The sequence below is a fragment of the Sinohyriopsis cumingii genome, chromosome 7 (genome assembly GCF_028554795.1).
Source record: "Sinohyriopsis cumingii isolate HCF-2022 chromosome 7, ASM2855479v2, whole genome shotgun sequence".
NCBI classification, from domain to species: domain Eukaryota; kingdom Metazoa; phylum Mollusca; class Bivalvia; order Unionida; family Unionidae; genus Sinohyriopsis; species Sinohyriopsis cumingii.
Genome location: NC_142967.1, coordinates 92773396 through 92792265, shown reverse-complemented (window position 1 = coordinate 92792265; position 18870 = coordinate 92773396). Strand labels below are relative to the sequence as shown.

At 35.7% G+C, this 18870-nt stretch overlaps 1 protein-coding gene across 8 annotated transcripts in view; it reads left to right on the top strand.

Annotated features, from left to right (window-relative positions):
• LOC149795719 (uncharacterized) overlaps nucleotides 1–18870 on the top strand; it is a 145408-nt gene that overhangs the window by 92371 nt on the left and 34167 nt on the right. For 6 of the 8 annotated variants that reach the window (XM_089965614.1, XM_089965616.1, XM_089965615.1 and 3 more), the window contains exon 2: nucleotides 11293–11359. The gene's annotated coding sequence lies outside the window, so the exon portion shown is untranslated. Of the gene's footprint in view, nucleotides 1–11292; nucleotides 11360–14075; nucleotides 14165–18870 lie in introns of all 8 variants that reach the window. The other 2 variants (XM_089965620.1, XM_089965621.1) reach the window with 1 other exon arrangement.

Below are 18870 nucleotides of genomic sequence, written 5' to 3'. Positions count from 1 at the left end.
GATAGAGATTACTTTCAAACCTTGACTTTCGTCTGGGAACACACACCCTTCGTTTAGCTAAGCCTGTCAGGATTAATCTCTATAACAGCCAAACATTATATCACTCCCATAGAAGTCAAAATAATCCTCTCTAGTCCACCTTTATTAAAAAATATTCTGGAAATTTTCATTTTATGACACCTGTTTCAATTGGCTGAATATTTCCTGAAATTTCTCTCGTCTGTCTCAACTCTTGTCATTTACCGTAACATGACCGTACACTGACATATCTGTCGGACCGTTATCGATTAAATTCATGGTCCAAACAGAACAGACGCCATCCCTCACAATCAACACTTTATTGCGAATCTAGCCCATCCTTCAAACCTAATGGTTACTTGCCAAGTTGACCTTGACAGAGTGTACTGCAAGATTATCACTGCAAAATTTGCACCGTTATATTACCAGATGGACGTTGGTTGATTTCCGCCATCAGATTGGTCCAGGTCCGCCCCTGTGTTGTATCCATGGGCAAAGCACTTTTACTCTGTCGGACTAGGCACTATATAACCGTCAAAGTGTTGACCGCAAAGCTAAATATAGTATTTGCAAGCGAGTATAATTGAGTCAAAACGTTAGTACATATTTATAGAGGCAATGTGGTGCGAATCAACCCCACTAATCTATTTTGTATATCTACATAAACCAACTTCACTAGGTAAAATATTATTTCATGGACTTCTTGTGTCTGGAAGAATTTAGATGACATAAATCGGCGGTGAGGCGATATTTCATTTTGCACGTATATGCACGAGGGGAAAAAAGGAATAGCATTCTCATATGCTAAGTCAGGCGCCGCGGTAGCCCAGTTAGTGGAGCGTCAGACTCGTAGTCCGAGGGTTGCGAGTTTGATAACCGGGTTAGCTGCATCTATGTGTCCTTGGGAACCCCGCTTAGATCCCATTTCCTCAGCATGCTATAGACAATAATGTGCTACAAACCAGCAATCAAATTGTATGTTATGTCTATATGATAGTGAATGTGACGCGAGAAGGTCGTACAATTCTCTTGCCAACTCCGACAAAGCAAATATCAAGTAAGGTTCATCCATTCACACTGATGTTAATTACTTCCTGTTTCATTTGAGTCAGCGAAAGATAACGCGACTGCAGAATAATAACAAGGACACAGCAATTTATCACGCATTAAGGCTGAGGTCATATAATTTGTATAATTCTGCATTTCTACGATAAAGGCTGCATGTATCTGACTTATAGTCAGTATACACAGTGTATACGCCGGCAGAAACGTATGCACCATATTTTTATTGGCCATACGCCTAAATATGAATATAGCTTATGTTGCAATAATCAAATAAACATCACGTGATTGTGAAGTAAGTTGGGGCCAAAAAAAAACTTTTAGATCGCGATGTTAGATTGACTGTCTAAATATATTGTGTGAACTTGGAGAACTTTCACGTGAAAGATGTTAGTTTGATTGACTGTAACTTCAAACTAATAGCATCATGAGATTGTAACTTCAAACTAATAGCATCATGAGATTGTAACTTCAGACTAATAGCATGAGACTGTAACTTCAGACTAATAACATGAGATTGTAACTTCAAACTAATAGCATGAGATTGTAACCTCAAACTAATAGCATCATGAGATTGTAACTTCAAACTAATTGCATAATATTGTAACTTCAGACTAATAGCATGAGATTGTAACTTCAAACTAATAGCATGAGATTGTAACTTCAAACTAATTGCATAATGAGAGTGTAACTTCAGACTAATAGCATGAGATTGTAACTTCATACTAACAGCATAACGAGATTGTAACTTTAAAATTACAGCATAAATGAGAGATTTTAACTTCAAACTAATAGCGTTATGAGAGAGATTGTAACTTCTAATAGCGTAATGAGAGATTGTAACTTCAAACTAATAGCAAAATGAGACTGTAACTTCAAACTAATAGCATGAGAGAGATTGTAACATCAGACTATTATCATAATGAGAGAGATTGTAATTTCAAACTAATAGCATGAGAGAGATTGTAACTTCAAAAATTACAGCATAATGAGAGATTGTAACTTCAAACTAATAGCAAAATGAGACTGTAACTTCAAACTAATAGCGTAATAAGAGAGATTGTAACATCAGACTATTATCATAATGAGAGAGATTGTAACTTCAAACTAATAGCATGAGAGAGATTGCAACTTCAAAATTACAGCATAATGAGAGATTTTAACTGCAAACTAATATCATAATGAGAGAGATTGTAACTTCAAACTAATAGCAAAATGAGATTGTAACTTCAGACTAATATCATAATGAGAGAGATTGTAACTTCTAACTAATAGCGTAACGAAAGAGATTGTAACTTCAAACTAACATCATAATGAGAGAGGAGGCTAGACATGCGTTTAAATTCGAATTCAAGCCAAAGTACACATCGCTACCCTCATTAAATAGACATTTTCCTGATTCTGTCCCCAAGGGCAGTTTTAAGACCCCTTTTATCAATTTTCTAAGTCCTATCAGTATGCACGGTTCTCACTGATAACAATATGTTTAACATTTATTCGACATTCGCATTCACATATTACTGCTGGTAACTGTACAAGTTACCGGACAGAAGTTCATTGAGTGATGATGATATTAGTCTGTTGACTCGCACTCTCGGAGGGGAGGGGATCACATTGATTTTGATAAATGGTTGGGGAAAATTTATTTCAAAGGTCTTGATAGCAAATACAATTCCTGATACTCTCTTTGGAGAAAAATAAAAATAACAAATTAGAAAAATCAACCAGAAATAATATTTTTTTAAAGGATTTTACCGGTGTATTTGCAATTTTAATTCTCACACAGCCACCACTACCACCTTAACCACCGACTATCGCTACGTTACTGCTGCTGCTGGTACTGCATTATCACTAATCCGATAAAAAATTTCCTAAGTTCCTTTGTACGTATTCACGTATTCTTTTCTCTTTTACGTTTATCTTCTGTAAGAGTTTGTACGACATGATCTGTAAGAGTCTGACGTTGCAGTTTCATGATTTGCCTCCTTCAAAATTTTTATTTCCTGATTATAATACTTTTGGCGTGGCATTAATACAAACTTTTGAACAGGATAAAATGCCAGAGAAGCCAAATGATAAATCTTTAAGTCATGAGTTTGAAGCTTTTAATCGTCAATTTTACACGCTATTCAATCGTCAATTTTACACGCTATTCAATCGTCTATGTCACACGCTATTCAATCATCTATGTCACACTCTATTCAATCGACAGTTTTACACGCTATTCGATCGTCTATTTTACACGCTATTCAATCTTCTATGTCACACGCTATTCAATCGTCTATTTTACACGCTATTCAATCGTCAGTTTTACACGCTATTCAATCGTCTGTCACACGCTATTCAATCGTCTATGTCACACTCTATTCAATCGTCTGTCACACGCTATTCAATCGTCTATGTCACACGCTATTCAATCGTCTGTCACACGCTATTCAATCGTCTATGTCACACGCTATTCAATCGTCTATTTTACACGCTATTCAATCGTATATGCCACACGCTGTTCAATCGACCGTTTTACACGCTATTCGATCGTCTATTTTACACGCTATTCAATCGTCTATTTTACACGCTATTCAATCGTCTATACCATACGCTATTCAATCGTCTATACCATACGCTATTCAATCGTCAATGTCACACGCTATTCAATCGTCAATGTCACGCGCAATTCAATTGTCTGTCACACGCTAATGAATCTCTTTTCCTCTTTAATGTTTAAGGAAATCGCCCAGTCCAATTTGAACTCGTTTTTATTTTTATTTTACAAGCATGATTATAAAAAGGGAAAGATATTTAACTCAAATACAATATGTAGTTGTGTAGATATGCCCTCTAATATGGCATCAGACTTATGCGCATTTAATTTCATAATCAAACTACACTCCAATTATGTCCAAGAGTGACATGACAAGTCAAGCCAATTAAATAACATTACGCTGAAAAATATACTTGAAACAACGGGTTAAGAACCACCCAGTCTTTCGCACGTTAGGCGGATGCGTTGCCAACTGTAGTGGGCTATTAAGACTTCTGGACGAGTCTAAAGGTTGTAAAACGAGTCCTTATTAATGATGCAGAGTATAGCCCTCTTTTACACTTGTTTTATGTTTGTAAAGTGTGTAATGAGGTTTCGAGAATAGATTGGAACGAATATTAAAGTTTTAAGGCGTTCTTGTTTTAGCTTGACTGTCCATAAGTCAGAAGAACCTATGGGATGGACTGTTGCCCGTCCTCTGTCCATCCATTAGTACAAGTTTGTTATTGCTATTCCTCCTAAACCACTTCGGAGCTTGCCATGAGACTTTAACACACACACACACACACACACACACACACACACACACACACACACACACACACACATTCATCCCATGGTCTAGATGGTCCTCAATGAAAATGGTGCCGCTGGAACATTAAATATGAAATTTGTATTATCGGTACACCTCCTGAACTGAAACTGGTGTTCACATGGGGTTTTCACCGGAAGACTTCCTAAGATGTCTTGTTGGTCCTAAATGAAAATGGTTCCAATCCGCTTTCCAATATATATCAGCATGGGGTTTTTCACTAAAGACTTCAAATGATGACTAGTTGGTACTAAAATAGAAATGACGCCAATATGATCTCAAATGTACGTGGTCAGTATGGTATCCATCTTAAAATCTTGCTATCCTTCAAAACGGAAAGTCATGTCATCATGGGGGCTTCCACCAAACGACACCTTATGATGTCTTGTTGCCCTGAATGAAAAAGGTGCCAAGATGACATCCATTATGTCCATCACATCTAGTAACTCGAAAAAGTTTTATATCGCTAAAGAATATTAAGATGGTTTTTAAAAAAAGAAATGGTCTTATCTTGAATTCCAGGAAATTTTTTGTCAGCCAGTAGGGCGTCTTTTCCTTCCAGGGACTCTTGTTAACTGATACTGCATCAATTTGACACTGAAGCGTGGGCAGTCGCGCTAGGCTTCAGAAGGACGAATAGAGTACAATAGTGGCAATCCACTTTATCATCCAATTCATTATCAGCAAAACAAAACACAAGAGGTTCCATTACAGACGGTATAAATAATACAAATGCATTCTGAATGCGGCAACCAGCTGAAACACACGAAATTTACATTGGTCGAAAAAAATGCATTTTGTCTGATAACTATATGGTCCGACTGTTTCCTTCTGGTCCTGTGATACTGGTATTCGCGCATTGATATCATTTGCTTCTTTTGTTTTCGGTTATAATGTTGCTAACTGCAATGATTGAAGGCACAGACTGAGTACATAATAATTTATCTAATTTCCTTGTACTAGAAGCGGATTCATCATCTACAATTCTTAATAAAATAAAGCTTGCAGGTGGATTATGATTTGATTGAGTTTGGAATAAGATTAGCACGGTGATGATTAGCAGTCAGTTGAAATGTGTTTCTGACAGGTTTACAGAGACGCTTGCTCCTTGTGCGGAGTATTTATCGTAGAAGACGACACAAAATGGTGACCATATTTGTAGTAGGTTCATGATATGTGTTCAATGTACGTGCTACACTTACAAAGAGACACGCATTTTCCGCAGTATTGTTAACCTGTATCCACTTAAGTCAAAGAATAAGGCTTTAGAGCAGCGGTTCCCAGCCTCAGGTCACGATCAAATCAGGGTCGCAGTTGGTCCTCAAGTAGGACCGTGAAGGGTCATCAGAAGAAAATTTGTAAATCATATCATAAACCTGAGCGGTGGGAGGTCCTATTGGTGGCCAATTTAGTATCACAGCCACACCAAAAAAAAAAAACAACAACACCAACAACAACAAAAAGGTTGGTTGCCACTGCGCTAGAGAATGTACCGATACAATCCTAAAGTGGTGATATGCTGTGCTCATCAGATGCAATTACTCTGGTGTTACAGTACAAACATAGTGTAGCCCTTGCATTACATCCTGCAGCAAGAACATGCTAATCAAATTAAACAGAAACATTGGGAAAGTGTTACTATCACTTGGTCTTCACTCTTACTTAATCCAAACAGGTGTTATAAAGCAATTAAGCATTGCACCCAAGTATGCTTTAGGACTCGTGTATGGTTTGGCTGGCCATGATTGGTCATAATGAAAAGTAAATTTGTAGTAAAATGAATCGTTTGAGAGCTTATCCTGATTGTACATGAAAAAATAGACTTCGATTTGACTTTGGAAAACGCATTACTGAAATTAGTACCTCAGTTTTGAGGTGCGGCAATAAAAACAAGTGTTTCAGACACTTGTCGATAAAAAAAAAAAAAAAAAAAAAATAAAAATAAAAAACATGCCTGGCACATATGGTTTTAATTCACACAGAGGCTTGCATCAAGAATGGATCAAACTGACAAATATAGGTGTGATTATTTGATACCGTGGTATTCCATCACTTTACTATGGAAGCTGAATTAGTACCATGTGAGCAACAGTCTTAAAGTGGTTCCACATATGCATGTACAGTGAAATTTACTATATATGCAAAAGGTTACAGTGGTTCCACATAAACATTTGCAATGAGATTTACTATGCAGTAGAGACATAATCATGGTTCTGTTTGTGGATAACAACCAAAATGAGTATATTTGTCTACTTCAAAATTATTTCTAGTGGGATTTTAAAAATTTCAGATATGACAAATGTTGCCATGAAAGGTGTGGGTGTGGGTGGGGAATGTGTAATTTGATCATGCAGGGGATTTTGCGTACTGGGTAATATATAAAAAATCAAATATATCAAATTTAGAATTTAACATTTGTAGAATACTTATGGTTACCAATTTAATATCTCCTACTTGTATTTTAAAATATTGTACGCCATGCATGGTCACTTATGTGTCTGCCACCATGTTTAATGGTAATGACCCTTCATGACTTTGTGTCCCTCCACTTTCATCCAATGAACGTTTTGGAGCTTCATATATTTGCTGTTTTAATTGGCTTATGCCTATCTTACTTTGGTTTTAAATTATTTGCGTTCTGGAGGAATTGTAAGTAATCTGTGTCATTTCCTGAAGTAACTCAGGGACATATAGATTGTTAACCCAACCTTTTACTCATTTATTATTTAACATGACAAGGCTTATGATTTATTTCGGTCTTAAGTCGGACAGGTAAATGGTGATAGAAAACAAGGTAACTCTTGATTAGAATGAATGATTTTAATATTTTTCGGATTTTTCTGAAATTAGGCGTATTCATAAACTTGCAATATGATGTAATAGTCATTAATACTCCTCTTGCACTGTTTACGTGTGCATTCTACTGCAATACATATGTCTGTCAAGTAAATTAATGGTGGACATAGCACTCAAAGAACTACGTAAATCGGAATGGGAACCAGTCTAGAAATGAATGAAGGTAAAATAGAGTATATATGAATTTGGTTGTCTACGGCTGGTTGATATTGAAAAATACAATGTTAGCAGTAAGCATATTTTGAGAACTTATCTTATTTATAACTGAAAAACAAAATGTTTCATTGATGGGATTTCGGTCCCTTTACAGACTTGACTTTGGAACACTCATTAATGAGCGTTAAGAAATGTAAAGTTATAACTGTTTAATATCTTGCTTTTTTTCCATTGGTTTTTTGTTAGAGTTGAATTAGTATCCCGAGTCTCCACTGGGTTGCACAACAGATGGGCGGATGTAGAATTAGTGGGGAGTAAGATTACACGGGTATCGAAGCAGATTACAGTTTCTGTGGAAATGAGACGGCGTGAAATATTGCTATTGACTGGCACTTCAAAGGAAGAAATTTAAGATGACATTGTTGAAAAAAATCCGTGGAGAAGCCGGATGAGAACATCTAGTTAACGTCATACGTCACACCGCCACTTTTCGTCACCTGTATATACTCTTATGTTACTTTTTCAATAAAAGATATTTTCCCCCCAATATAGTGAAGGACATATACCTCTAGTTTTGTATTATGCTATAGTTCAGTGTTATTTTTATCCGTCTGTCCATTCAAAAGTTTCGAGTACAGTGATCCGTTTTTGGTCCAGCAATGTTTGATGGATATTTATAAAAGTTGGCCCATCCATACAATTTATGATAATGATTTTATTCAGTATTCAGTTTTAATTGCTAAATTGCTTTTGGATCCCTTTCTTGTCCTGATTGATTCATTGAATGGTTGGTTTTTAAAGCACATAAACCCATGTAAAGCAAGTAAAGTGCATTGCTCAGAGGCAAAGCATGGCAACCTACTCGTGCTTGTCTGGAGTAGGATTCGAACTCGCATTTCTCTGATCGTGATCTAGACATGCTAAACAATAATCTACTTATGTTCCCCTTAGTATCATGAACACAGTAAGCCGCGCATTGTTTTGAACCTGGAATCTCGTGAATGTTCCAGTATTAACTTTCCTATTACCTTTAATAATTTGATGTTGTCTATTTATCTTTTTCAGTTTTGTTTTTAAACCTTGCCTTCCAGCCTACATTTTGTTATAAAATTTGTTAATTTTTACCTCATGTTTCATGCCCACCTTTGTTCGTAAACTGAAGGTTGCTTTTTTCTCATTTTTGCTTGAAAATCACATCAAATGGTAAATATTTGAGTATCGGATTCGGCCAATGTGGGTATGTGAGAAAGCTTGCCAGTAGCTTCTCGTGGGTCGGTGGTTCTTTGCGGGGTTTTCCCGGTTTCTTCCTCCACCATTAATACTGGTCGCCATGTATAGCATATCGTGTGCTGAAATGGTCATATAATCATGTATATCACATTGTCCCCATTGGCTTTTCTTACTCCATCTTTTGCTAAGTCAGTTAGTTTTTCCTCGTAAATTAAAGTGTGTTACTTTGATGTTTATTCACAAGGGCTTAATGTTTTGGGTTCTGCCAAAATACCGCAAATGACTTCTTGTCGATAATAAAATGTTTGCACAAACACTACTTGTCGTGTACTGTTATATTTTAATTTCGTTGACATCCATGTTTCATGGGCAAACGTAATTCTCTGCACCTACCACCAGCCAGGAAAATAAATTAATTCGTAGAGAAAGTTTACTTTATAATTAGATTTAGATGGTTCCAATCATTCCCTGGAAACTCTTAAAATTTAGTAACTTCCGATGGGGATTCCGTCCCACATACCCCTCGCCTACTTGTTTACGCTTCCGTTTAGACCATATTTCCGGAATAGCCCCGGAAGTTGAAGGCTGCTTTTTCACGAAAGAACTACCGAGATGTTTAACCTATCGTAATGTATAGCACGCATCATCTCGGAGTTAATATATATGAGGTACTGAGTACAAGATTGTGTACTATTCACCCCATTCAAGTGACACATTCACTTAACCAATCATACACTCATCTCTCACCAAGTAAAGGCCACTGAATGATGGTATTTTTTCTTGTACCCAACCAAATTTAAAATGGAAATTGATGAGGCAAGATACGAAAGAGAAAAGAACTCCTCCACTTGATAGACTCATAAGAGCTTCCACTTGGTCTGTAACATTCTTTATTGCTTCTTGTTAATGAAAAGTTCTTGTGAAAAGAAATCTTCAAAGCATACAGATGATGCTTCTTCGGTTTATTTTGCTACAAGCACACGTGTTTCTTATATTTACCAATTTCAAATCCGATACTTTGTCAATGTATTACTAACAAACTCATCAACAACTAGCAAGTTTTCGCGGTACTCAAGTGGCAGCATAGTCGAGTGTTTGCTTCTAATAATAGAAACGAAGACTCGGAATTTTTGTATTCTACACTACGTACTTTTTTCACACTGTACGTCATACACAGCAGGCAAGAGAACATATGTTCGATAGAATAAAAAAAATAATGCGAAATAATACGTTGCGAACTAGTAAATGCGTAATACGCATGTGTTTCTATTATTTCGTTATGTGCATAACTCTCTCTCTCTCTCTCTCTCTCTCTCTTCATCACAACCTTTTATTATAGGTATGTCTTTTCATTAATTACTACCTTGAGATGCATACGCACATTCAATTTTTTTAAAAAAAGTTATTTAGACATAATATGAAACTATAAAAAAAATCATTAAACCATTATACAGATTTAGATATGTCACCACGAAATTATATCAGTTAAACTTGTTTTGTATGAAGGTTGTAAACTTTGGATGAATACAAAACTTTTCATGAAAGTTTTAAACTTTGCATGAATACAAAACTTTGTATGAAAGTTGTAAACTTGGCATGAATACAAAACTTTGCATGAAAGTTTTAAACTTTGGATGAATACAAAACTTTGCGATCTCTACTGGATAAGATTGATTAAAGTATATACATTTTAAATTATTGACTTATGACGTGCTTCATATGTAAGGATGCGTGCTACGTAGCGGCTTGTTGAACCACAGACTGGTTTAAAATCTAAAAACACATCGTATAATCTGTAGCAGTAAGAACGAAGAGAATCATTCTCTATTTTCACGTGACATTATGGCGCTGAGACTGATTTTTTTATATATATACTTCTAAGCAGCTGAATATCCAATAGGTGGATATTAGTGCTTGTATAAATGTCTGCTCAATAGGTGGAAATAGGTTATTTAAATGTCTGTTCTGTAAGGGGAAATTAGTGGTTATCTAAATGTCTATTCAGTAGATGGAAATTAGTGGTTACATTAATATCTATTCAATAGGTGGAAATTAGTGGTTATCTAAATATCTATTCAATAGGTGGAAATTAGTGGTTATATTAATGCCTATTAAATAGGTGGAAATTAGTGGTTATATTAATGTATATTCATTAGGTGGAAATTAGTGGTTATATTAATGTATATTCAATAGGTGGAAATTAGTGGTTATATTAATGTATATTCAATAGGTGGAAATTATTGGTTATCTAAATGTCTATTCAATAGGTGGAAAGTAGTTGTTATATTAATGCCTAAAGACGGATATTAGTGGTTATATTAATGCCTATTAAATAGATGGAAATTAGTGGTTATATTAATGCCTATTGAATAGGTGGAAATTAGTGGTTATATTAATGCGTATTAAATAGGTGGAAAGTAGTGGTTATATCAATGCCTATTCAATAGGTGGAAATTAGAGGTTATATTAATGTCTATTAAATAGGTGGAAAGTAGTGGTTATATTAATGCCTATTAAATAGACGGATATTAGTGGTTACATTAATGTATATTCAATAGGTGGAAATTAGTGGTTTTATTAATCTCCAATGTAAACGTTCATTTCCATTTGGTTTCAGGTTGAAGTCGTCACAACCATATTCCGGTGAGACTTGTTGTCCACGAGGACCATATAAAAGACCTAGGGTAAGTAATTGTTTTATTGCCTAGGGTAAGTAATTGTTTTATTGCCTTTACGAGTATATCGACGACAAAGCAAACACCTCAGAAATCTGAAAACGTGTTCTTAATGTGCCATACAGATTTTGATTTTAAACCAGCGTGTTTATTACGTGTTGTACAAAACCTACCTCTTTGTCTTTATGAGATTTTCAAACTTGTCCATTGTAGACCTTTTGAATTGGTTTATGTCTTTATGAGATTTTCAAACTTGTCCATTGTAGAACTTTTGAATTGGTTTATGTCTTTATGAGATTTGCAAACTTGTCCATTGTAGACCTTTTGAACTGGTTTATGTCTTTATGAGATTTGCAAACTTGTCCATTGTAGACCTTTTGAATTGGTTTATGTCTTTATGAGATTTGCAAACTTGTCCATTGTAGACCTTTTGAATCGGTTTATTCTAGTTTTTAGAACGTTCATGAAAACCGCCAAACTTAACTTCGTTTCGCCTATTCGACTCATTGTGTTCCAGAACTTTCAATAATGCGCATAGTAAAGGAAATGCTGAACAAAGACGGCTACCTAATTATCAACAGTTTTCAACACCAAGTTTATGTAACAGCGACGTTTAAAGAGGGTCAAAAGGACGTGGCTATGCTAACAAGTTCGTAATATGGAAGTAACTCAAACAAAATGCATTTGAAATCAAGCTGAACATGACGTTTCGTACCTCTGAGGGGTCTAAACTAATTTTATCGAGCAAATCTGCTCCAGATTTTTCTTACGAGGCACGTTTCCAACGATGAACTTGCAGTCAGGGTCCCGTATAACAGCTATCGAGGATGCAGTGTAATGCAGACTGAATTGCTACCTTTAACTCGAGTGTATGCTGGGTCTATCCCCACTCGAGTATAGTCTTACATTCAGATCGCTAGGGTCTATGAAGCCAGTCATATTGATCCAAGACTAGAACTAATATTAGTACCCCTTATTCCTACCTCGTGGACAGGGTACTAACATGAGCATATACGTGTCAATGGAGCAAGCTGGGTGTGATTCACACCCGGAGCTCTTTTAGCCTAATAATAATACTTTGAACATATTACTTGCATATAGTCCAGTAAATTGATTAGTCCTCTTATTTAATACCGGAAGTATCGAAAATCATTGTAGAAATAGTTGTAAAATCTCGTTTACCTTTTTTAGCCGATATTTTCGTTTAGATCGTCCGCCATATTGGTTCAAATAATGATTACTTCCGTTCTCAGCCTCGTTTGTTTTTTTGCCATATAAGGACATTGACGCCTTATTTGGAAACGTAAACAAATCGTAGTAAAAATTTCGCGCCGTTTGAGTCAGAAATTCTGTGCATCAAAAGTAAACACGGTTTATCGGCAACTTTGAAATTCCACCAAGAAGGGATTATTCGCCACTTGATTGATGATAACATAGCGTAGAATATCCAAATATGGTCTGGCAAGCCTTGCGTAGAAAAGGGGTCACGGAGAGAGTCTCGCGTTATCTGTCATGGCGGACAGGGTGAGGTTAGTGTGTTTGGGCTTAATAAATTTAAAATAAGCCAAACTTCTTTCACAACATGATTATACTTATGTAGTAGATTTCTACATTGTTTGTTTTTCTGACTTTAGTGACGATTTTTGTGTGCTCCATTACATTATATGGGATCAGTTCGTAGCCTCAACCACAACAAATCAAGTTGAGGCTATGACATCGTAGCTAGATCCAAGACCTAACGGCTTAATTAAATAGTGCCTTTTATGCACAGCAATGCCTGGAGGACGAGGCTCTAATTCCTTCCCCCGGGATCAATTAAATATTCCACTTATGGACATTAACCAGACGTACATGCCTGTATGGGCGAAAACTTCTATAATTTAAATGATGATGATGATGATGAAGTGTTATTCGTGATAGAGATGCATTTTTGTAGGATAGATATATTCCATCCAGAATTTTACGTCATGCATAAGGCTTTGCCGAGTGTCTGACACAGAAGTTTGATCTCGAGGGTGGAATTTTCTTATCCTGCACTGACGTTTAATGAAATATTCTTCTTCTCACTTTCCTACGAAAAATAGGGGTTAAAATCAAAAGGGCCTATTGTGGACACTTACATAACTTTCAAACAACGTAACATCCTCTGAAACGTTACCTACCGTATGATGGAGCTTTATAAGTAAGGTTTACACTGAAGGACACACGGTACTAATTATACGGAAGAACTGTGAACCAGTCTAGAAATGGGTAAAGAAATAATAGAGTATTTACCGGTTTGGTGGTCCATAATTGGTTAATAATGAAAATTAAAATTTTAGGAAAAATACCTTTTGAGAGCTTATCCTATATGTAATGTAAAAAAATATTTACAAATTTCTACTGATGCAATTTTAGCATTTTTACAGGCTTGACTCAGGAGTACTCAACATTGAAAGTAGCACCTGATTCATTTGGTGCCGAATCAATAACACGTGTTTCATGCACATGTATGTAAACAAATTGCCGCGGGTCATATGGTGTTCTCCACACATAAGCTTGCACCAAGGTTAGATGTGCACGAAAAATTATAGGTGTCATTATCAGCACCCATAAATTTTAAGTTATTGAATTTTGAATATGATAGTGTTTCCATATGTTTACCATTGGAGTTGAATTAGTACCGTGAGTCCTGAAGAATTCAGTATAAACTTTACATGATGTTTATGTACATTTTGACTTTCAGAGAAGATCGGTTGAGACAGCTGTGGTATATTCAATACACGGTGTCCGACTTCTGCGATGCAGACAGCTTGCGCAGTGATATCTAAACTGGTAAATAAATTAAGTCCACTCTGAGAGAGACTAAACAATGCTGAAAATAGGAATCGATTCAACGTCTGTTCTAGAATTTACTTATCCTTTTGAAATACTCTTGAGAATATGAAAAAGTACAATTACAACAACGGCTTTTCCGACTCGTTATGAACTAAAGAAGCCATACATATGGCCTGGTCGGTCAGTGCGAAACAGCCAGTTTTGCGGGACACTTAACGTCAACAACTGATCGTTTTAGTACGGAAATAGGGAAGCTACTTGCTTATAGTAGTAGGTCCACGAGTTAGGATAAAGGTCACGTGTGAGGCAGGATAAGGAGAGAGCTGCTCGGTACCGCTGTCCTGCACTGTTAAACGATCATGCACGGGAATGTGAGGCAGTACAGGCAAAGGACGCATTTATTTAGGAATCGTTGGTAATATCACGGCGTTTGTTTATATATATATATATATATATATATATATATATATATATATATATATATATATATATATATATATATATATATATATATATATATATATATATATATATATATATATATATATATATATATAATGCATGTGACGAAGAGACATTTCCAGTGTAGATAATTAGAGGGCAAATGGAGTATTCCATTCCATTTTATTAAACAAGGAGTTGTAGTGGTCTGAAAGTCGCTTAAATAGATCTTTGAGTTGCTAGGAAATTCGAAATGTGGATTGATCATTTGGCTTTCTGATTCGAGCCAACGGAGTTTTGTAATTAACCACGGAACACGAGCTAAACGAGCTTTAGTGTGTAATACTAACGGTTCAAGGGTGGGGTGTGTGTCTGTTAAAGGATTTAGTACAATAACAATTATCCCTATCCTCACTGTATCAACATGCTGATACCATATGCTTCTTCAACATGTTGTTGTTGTTACCGTTACTTGTTGACACCTCTTAGCCCTTTCAAAGCATGTCTTGCTATTTAGGACTTAGAAGTGACACCCTGTTTTCTAAATATGTGTGTCTTGTATGTAAACGTTTCTCTGTTCACCCATACAGTGTTTGATGTTTATTTGTTTTAGATAAATAATAATATAAATAGTATATGAATTTTGCTGGGTTGGTTTTTGTTTTGCTCATCATATTGTTTTAAGTTTCTTTATCGCATAAGCTTTGGGAATATTACGTTCTCCCTTCCCTTGGCCCAGGTCGGCCTTGGGCCCGGTTTCCATTTTTCCCTGGCTTGGAGCTTTGGTCTGTACTCCCCACCCCTTGGAACATTTTGTGCCACGAGTGGGTTTCCATCCCTTTTCCCATTTGTTGTTAAGAACGCGTAGTGACTTTGCCAGAGTCGTTTTGTCCTGTGATTGTAGTTTATGTCTATGTTTTGTTGTGTTTGTTTGTGTTATTGTGAGGACTGGCGCTATCTTGGTCGAATCATGTATTGGTCTGGATGCCCAATCTATTCCTAGAATAAGATTTTAGAATATATAAGGATTTAAGTCGAAAAGGGAAAGTAATAATATGTCTACATGTTGTGATCTGTATTGTGTGTGCTTGTATGCATTTCTGTTTAGATTTTATTGTGTCGTTCCGGTGTTATTTTGAATTGTATTTTGGAAGAGGCAAGTTTTTTTTCTTCTGTCCTTTTTTTTTTCTTCCAATGAATTTGGATTTAATATTGAATAATTTGTTGAAGATTTTAAGTTTGGGATTTGTAGGGTGATTTACTACAGTTGTGGAGGCTCATAATTTACGATTTTCTTGTGATGGCCCGTCTAAGGATGGCCTTTTCGTATCTGAGCTTCCCCCTTGTGTTTTCCATTACTGAATGTTTGGGCAGATAAAGTCGGATAAGTAGGATGCGGTCATGGTAATACGTGTTTGCTGTAAGCATTACTCTTGAGTGGTCGCTTATGGCTTTATGCTATACATTTTTAGGGTTTTCGTCTGCGTTCCTATTCGTTAACCCAACCTACACAAGAACGACCATCCGCATTTTAAAGTTAAGAACTATTGATAAAAACGCCTCAAAATTATATCTGTCCATTTCAACTCATATAACCCAACATCTAATTGTTGTTAGGCCAACATGTTTCAGTGAGCAGTTCGATTCATTAGGGTTTAATTGGATGTAGGCATTACACAGACCATCGGGGATATGTTGCATGATGATCGAATGGTGATATGGCAATATGAAATCTATGACAGTAAAGAAGAACATATGCCTGACTTTAATTTAACACTAGTTTAATGGATCCGGTCCGTGTTTAGCGTCACAGATAAAATCTAAATCGGAGCTGCCTAATATAGTGTGGCTGATTTGCTTCTAGATGAAAAAGAAATAACGGCAGTTTTAGACAAATGTTTTTCTAGCTTATAGTAAATAAATTTTCATTAGGCCACCTTTTGAAGCAAAACTTAAAACTGAAAAATCAAATTTGGCTCGCGTTATCATTGATATTTACATGTGTGTGTGTGTGTGTGTGTGTGTGTGTGTGTGTGTGTGTTAAAGTGATGATGGGCCTGAAAATTGTAAACTTTAGCAACCTTTTCATGAATGTTATCTTAAAATATTAATAGATCAACTTCACTGTCTTTGATAGGATCGCTGAAATCATAGTTTTAGCAGGTTTTTTTATCGGGGTGGGTTCATTAGGTTTGCATAAAAAATACTTTAATGACAATTGGAATTTTACACTCTTTAACTTGCGTGTGAAAACGGAATGGAACACGTTCAGTTCTAAGCAAAGAGACAGCCAGAAACACCAAGCACCTTAATTTAATATTTTCTTGCTTTGATACATAATGGCACGATTTTAAATTTAAAACGTTGATTTTGAAAAGTAAACATATCAGTCCCGATTTCGTGTTCTTTAAAAAAGTACAGCATTTTCTGAAATAGCGGAATGAGATTAGAAAAAGAAATGTTGTTTTGGCAATGTTGTTGTTCCAATGCGTGTAGAGCAAAGATTATTCTGACCCCGAATAGCTGTCTTTGAATTATCAGGGTGTATAAAAGAGGTTGTCCATTCTTTACCCTGTTCCTCAAAGAGGCTGGGAGGATGCTTGGTGATAAGATGGAGAGAAAATGTCGCCTGCGCAGCTAGATCTGTTTATGTAAAATTGTAAGAAGTCTATGTGCACTTGGTAACAAAAGTGTGTATGTACAATGCTACATTGTTACGAAGAATGTATGCACATTGTAAGAAATTATATATATGCACACTGTAACAAAAGTGTGTATGTACAATGCTACATTGTTACGAAGAATGTATGCACATTGTAAGAAATTATATATATGCACACTGTAACAAAAGTGTGTATGTACAATGCTACATTGTTACAAAGAATGTATGCACATTGTAAGAAATTATATATATGCACACTGTAACAAAAGTGTGTATGTACAATGCTACATTGTTACAAAGAATGTATGCACATTGTAAGAAATTATATGTGCACACTGTAACAAAATTATGTATGCACATTGATTAATATTTGTTTCTTCTATCACAACACATCATATATATTTATTTCAATATATTCCCTTTGTTCGTTTATTCGTTCTTCTTTACTTCTTCTCCTCCTCCTGTCTTTTTTACTATATCATTATTATTATTATTATTGCTAAAAAGTTCCTTAAAAGAAACAAAACAACAACACCAAAAATCAACACGAACTGGAATTTTTCCACTTTCGCAGGCTACTTTATATGAAAGACGTTACGCTTCTCCCCAGTTGTTAATTAAATAACTATCAACACTCGAGATTTGCACCGAAATACCCTCTTCTTATTTGTTATATGATTAGGGATGTAATTTAGTCCGATACTTTGAGAGTTCAGCAGGTGTAACAAAAGCGTATTGACATAACAGGTCCGTTCCATCAGTAAAATGTTAAATTTTACTAGCTTCTTGAAGAGTTTTCTCGAACCGCTTTCATTTCTTTCAATCTTTGGTATTTTGATTACGTTGGTATTAAAAGCTGCGAAATGTGTTTAAAAATGTCCAAGTTACAGTTAATGCAGGCAACTTTGCTGCGTTTTCAAAAGGTTTTAGTGATACTATACTCTGCTCAGTTTAATATGCTTGTGTCCTCTCTCGCAACATATTTTGTATATTTTCCGAATTCTTCTTTGTCTTTTTTTAAAAAAAATCATAACCCTCCCGCATTTTCTACACTTCCATTGTCGTTCACACTATGTTATGGCAAAGTGACTCAAGACTTTCAAATTAGTTACGCGATTGTATTGAATAGAAAGACTTCCCTGAAATAGATAACATCTTTATCCTTTCAGAGGGCATTGTTTTTCACAACCAAATCGATTGCTGACAGTTTTATATCCGGTTTATTTAAATTTTGCCTGTGCTATTTCTTCACTACCCATAATTTTTTAAGATGGATTTCGCTGAATATTTGTTTGAAGAAAAAGAAATAACTCTGATTTATGCGAACAGTGAAGTTGTCCTTTGATTTCAAAAACATTTTCCTTAACTTGACACTGGCTATTTCGAGTCTGGTGTAGGAAATATATTGAGCCGCCCATTTCGCCTTGTAAAGGTCATGGGTTCTATGGGGGTGTCGTGATGTGTACAGATTGATTTTAGGGTCTTTTATATTCGGTTAATTTCTGTTGATAATCTAATTACTATAACGCGGAACATTTCAATTATATACTCTGCCTTGGCACGTAAGTTTTAGAACCTACTGTACATTATTAGTTGCGAA